Source organism: Dipodomys spectabilis, unplaced genomic scaffold (assembly GCF_019054845.1).
Source record: "Dipodomys spectabilis isolate Male_0828 unplaced genomic scaffold, ASM1905484v1 ptg000481l, whole genome shotgun sequence".
Lineage (NCBI taxonomy): Eukaryota > Metazoa > Chordata > Mammalia > Rodentia > Heteromyidae > Dipodomys > Dipodomys spectabilis.
The window spans coordinates 2655788-2661457 of NW_024871158.1; the positions used below are offsets into that span (position 1 = coordinate 2655788).

Sequence of the window (5670 nt, forward strand, 5' to 3'; positions counted from 1 at the left end):
ACCAAATTATTATGATATTTCACTAGGTATCCTATGTGAAAGCAAAACAAAATGCACCAGAAGAAATCTCAGAACATCTGAATATAATACAGGCCTATTTGTCCTCCCTAACTGTCATAGATGTATATGTTAATTCTAAGGAGACTTAAGTTCTAATAGCATTCGAAGTACTGGAAGACACTCATGTTTTACCGAAACAAATTATGTCCATACAGGTAGACCCATTGCAACAGTGAAATGTACAAGTCGTTATGTCGAAAACGAACTTTACAACTTTCGTGCAGGGGGTGGGGAAGAGAGGGGAGAAGGGAAGGTGGGGAGGATTGGGTGGGGAGGATGGAAAGGGAAACAACGGAGGAGGCTACAATGCTTGATAAGAAATGTTCTCACTATCTTGCCCATGTAATTGTAACTCCTCTGTACAGTATTTTCACAATAAAAAAAAAACAAAATATGTCCAAAAAATATTAGTGATTAGGAAAAATGATAATTTGCCTTATTACAAAATAATACATAATCCACTCACCACGGTGGTTACATTTTCCCTGTCTCTCCACATGTGACCATTTAATTTATTTTTAGTTCATTCATTCATTCATTCATTCATTCATTCATTAGTTTGGTGCTAATACTAGAGCTTGAACTCAGGGCCTGGCTCTGTCTCAGAATTTGTTGTTTATTTTGTTTTAGTTTTCTCAAGGCTAGCATTTTACCGCTTGTAAGAGCTCCATTTCTAGCTTTTGCTGGTTACTTTCAAACCATAATCTAGTGGACTATTTTTCTTGGTCTGGTTTCAAACCACAATCATCAGATTTTGTCTTTCTGATTAGCGAGGAATAAAGACATGAGCCACCAGTATGGCTCCTACTTTTTCCTATACTTATCTATTGCACATACTTAGATAGCAATTTAATATTGAGAGTATAGAAGCAAGATGTACAGTGATTATATTGTTCTGTCAGAAATTCAAGTTAGTAATGTAAATTTCTTCTTAAGACCATACACAAAAAATACTTAAGAAGAAATCTGATGATTTGTGTGTGTGTGTGTGTGTGTGTGTGTGTGTGTGTGTGTGTGTGTGTGTGTGTGCTGTTGCAATATGTTCCACATATAAGCACTGTGCAGGTGTGTCCAGCCATTCACAGTTATTGGATAAATATCTGCCTTGAGATAACAACTCATGGACAATGTCTAAGTGTCCACTCTAGGCATCCCGATGAAGAGGATTATACTTATCCTCATACCTAGTATTCATATGAGTGGCCTTTTTGGAAAGTAGTGTCTGCACTGTAGTAAGCTGCAAGGCAAGCACTCTACACTGAGCCACCTTCCCAGCCCAAGGATTAAGATTCTTATCTGTAATTTAGTCAAAGCTATGTCTCTTTATGTAGGTGACTAACAATGTATTTACTAATTTCAAGTAAATACATAAATTCTATTTCATCTTTTTTTAAAAATAATAAAAACTTGTTTGCTCTGTAAATTGAGTAGAAGCATGGATTTTGTGGCTAGCTAGGTCATTGCACATCTGGATCTCTTTTCCTCTCTCTGTTTTATGGTTCTCATAGACAATATGATTGCTCCATAATTATCCTAATTTATTTTGCTTTTATATTTTTGGTTGCATCATTTCACTTTCTGCTCTGCCATTTCCCAAAACAGCACCACATGAACAGAAAAATCCAGAAGTGGTGCTGTGGCTCAAGTGGTAGAGTGCTTGCCTTGATTTGAAGAGCTCAAGCACAGTGCCCAGGCCCAGAGTTCAGGCCCCACAACTAATTAAAAAAAAAAAGAATCTCAATATTTGATAATTCTACTAACAGATCTGACTGAAATCAGTTGAATCATACTTTTCCTGTAAAATGAAGTAATAGATCCAGGCTAGGAAAGCAGCTAGAGAAGGCAGGCAGATTGTATCTGTAAAAAATCTTTGTGGAAAATGGAATCGAGGATTACTTACTGGTGATTCACTGGCACTTGAAGCATGATTCTGAATTATTGCTTGCTGATTCTGAACTATTGCTTTGATCATTATATTCTCCAAGAAGAAAAAGTGAAATTTAATTGATAGCAAAGGACTACTAATACATTTTGACTTCTCATTAAGCATCTTCAATCATCAAAATCACCTGAAGACAATAGATAGGCCTATTTTTAGATGAAAACAAGTGTCTTAAAAAAAAAAAGAAGTTAGGTAGTCATACAAAGGACTTCTATTTTACTAATGCATTATACATTTTTTCTAATGTTGGATACCAACATTAGAAAGCTACTAGAAAGCTCTTAAATCCCATATGTTGAAGTGAGTTCTCTTACACTTTAACATGGTATTTCCCAAATCATTTACATAGAAGGCATTGTTTCCTATTTTCTCATTCCTAGAATAAGCTGCACATGAAGACACCACTGGTCCATATTTTCAGTCTTTACCTTTGAATACTGAGGAAAATCTTTCCTCTGCTCCCTATAATTCACTACTCTCCAGTTAGAATAATTTAGAATAGTAAAAATGGAAAAAGAGAAAATAAATCATGGTGAAAAAACATATGCAGAACATTCACCAGTTTTTTCCGACCAGTTCAACCAATGTGAACTATTGGGGAAATACATGGACACCTCAATCCCACTGGTACTCAAAATCTCTGGTTAGGCAATTCTGACGAAGACAAGGAACAAGATGAAAAAATGAGGAATGGTATCAATTGCAAGAAAAAAATGGAGTAGGATCCAAGCAAATTTCTTCTTTGGGATACCGAAATTTATCGGCTTACTGTGGTGTGAACACTACTTTCCAAAAAGGCCACCCAGATGAATACTAGGGATGAGGATGAGTATACCCCTCTTCATCGCGAAGCCAAGAGTGGACACTTAGACATTGTCCATGAGTTGGTAGCTCAAGGCAGATATTCATGCAATAACTCTGAATGGCTGGACACCCCTGCACAGTACTTACATGTGGAATAATACCAGAATGGCTTCTTTATTACTTCATCATGATGCAGATACCAATCCCCAAACTAAAGGCCTCTTGACCTCCTTGCATCTTGCTGCTGGGAATAGAAATAGCAAAGATACTCTGTATCTCCTTCTGTTGAACCACTATATCAAACCAGGTCTGAAGAACAACTTTGAAGAAACTGCATTTGATATTGCCAAAAGATAAGTATGTATCACTACCTCTTTGAAGTTGTCGAAGGCTGTACAAATTGTTCTCCTAAGTCGTAATGGTTTGGTTAAGTTTCTTAAATTTCAAAAATGCCAGTCCATCTTTTGTGTCCCTACAAATTTTTTTCACAATACAAAACAACAGCAATATCTTACTATAAAAATTTATGTATTCCATGGTATTCTTCCAAGTGAATTGCATGACTTTGATATCAAAATGTATTCAAGAGTTGTTTGTATACATCTGTAATGATTTCTGCAGAGTTTGTGATTTTTTAAATCAGAAATATTTTTAACTTTTCTGTTGAAATGAATAGTATAGAAACTAAAGATGTTCCGGGTGCTTTTCTGAAAAAAGTATATCTATGTTTGTGTAATGTCCATAATCTATATCATTCTCTCCTAGATATAATACTTTGAATTCTACATTGTAATATAATGTATAGACTCATTAATAAATGTGACCTTGCAGATTGCATTCCATATAGAAGAATTTTAAGACTCCTTTTTTTGTAGTTTCTTATATTATTTTATTTCTTTGGGATAAAATGGCAATATTATCTAATTTCAAGTTTTGTAAAGGTTATGCTATGTAAAGGCCTTTCTAAGGAGAAAATTTAATACACTGATGTCAAACTAACCTTTAATTCTATGAATTACATGTATTGTTACACTTGTATTTTTGTAATCAACTTTTTAATAACTGTTTTTCATTTCTTGCATCAGAAGAATGAAAAATATGGAATACTTCACAAATTTTCATATCCTCCTTGTGCAAGTGCCATGTTAATCTCTGTATTGTTGTAATTTGGGTAGACCTGCTGCTGAAGCATGTATTATCCTCTAAATTTAAGTACGTAATGATACAATCTTTATACAGACATATATCCATGGTTGCCTATTTGTACCAGGGAACCCTTATTGTTCCTAAAAATGCTATTGATCTTATTTCTCTAAATTTCTGTGTACAGTGGAAAAAACTTATATAGTTTGGTCGATTGCTCACATTTACAATTTTTTGGTCAATGACTATATTGTCATTTTCATTTTAAATTTGATCATACTTTGAAGCCTTTACAGCTAAGTCCAAAGGTGGTGGCTTTTCAAGTACTTATTTATCAACTGAGTTAGCTTTGTGGAGCTAATGGATTCAAAGTAAGCCTTACTTAAGAGCTACTTCTAACTTTCTGCAGGTTAAAATTTCCCAAATGAGGTCTTCCTGGGACAAATGTCTACCTGAACTGTGAAGACTCAGGGTCTATGTTGAGGGGGCAGAATGATGCAGGCTCCAGCCTCGGGATTATCTGAGGACTGTGTTTGGGATTAGGAAAACTCTTGGAACGCCAGGCTACAGAGGGAAAATGTTCCCTCTCCCTATCTCAAAACATGTCACAGACTCCTGGGAGCTGAGGAAGTGGCTCTTCTGCTTGCTTAAGCATAGATGAACAGCTGGTCAAGTATTTCGCTGAGATTGGAGAAGTGGTTTGAGCTTGCTCTAAAATAGTTTAGATAATAATATACCTAGACATTCTCTCATAGGTTAAGTAAAAATGTATCTGTGGAAAATTTTTGTGTGAATGTTTTCTGACCAAATCTTGGCAAAGATTATGCTTGCTAGTCTTTAAATACCCACTAACAATAAAGCACAGCATGCAGTGGCAATTGCTGTTTGCACACTGCATCCCCTGTGTCCTGGTGATTTTGTGACCCTTACCCAGGGACCGCAATGCACTAGACGTTGACCCTGAACCCTTACCTTTCTTCCATGTAGGAACAGACCAACCAGAATATCTTACCCTGACAGCATGGATTGTCTTACTGGAACAAAAATAATCTTAGTTACAAGGGATCATAGAGAGATGAAGAGTTCAGACAGAATTGTTCAGAATGGAAGGTATTTTATCAAAACATAATTGTTTATTATACGTATCATTTCAAAAGTAGCTAAAGCCAAGAAAGTGAAAAAAATGTTCATATGCATGATTACCTACTGTCCTGACCTGTCTATCATCCAACCAAGCAGGAACTTACACTACTGACATTCTATCACCAAATATTGCAATAGCTCCTGGAGAAGTCCATATGTTTCTCCTCGATATTAGGCCTTAAATTTGTAATGTTTTAATCAAAGTGTTTCCTCTTGCCTCCAGGCTGCATATCTACAAATGGTAAAGCTTTAAGTCTAACTCTACCAAAAACTGAGGTACAGATAATGGATTAATGCTTTAAAACAGAGTTGCCTTTGATTCCCTAAACACAACACAACAATGCAAAACAATTTTTATATTATATGTACTTATATATTTTATATTTATATGTGCTGATTTTAAACTTCATACAGTGATCTTACTAGAATTGATAATTTGACAAAAATATTGACATTTATTCCCATAAATAGATTGGATATAAATAATTAGGTTTAGAATATATATTAGAATATAAAAAGTATCAATGCAATATCTTCAGTATAAACTTGTGATACCTTCTAAGTGTTCGTGGTCTTCT

General features: G+C 35.1%; 1 pseudogene; it reads right to left on the reverse strand.

Moving 5' to 3' along the window:
* Positions 1-3898: 3898 nt before the first annotated feature.
* Positions 3899-3998, reverse strand: LOC122098617 (annotated as a pseudogene).
* Between the last annotated feature and the right edge of the window lie 1672 nt (positions 3999-5670).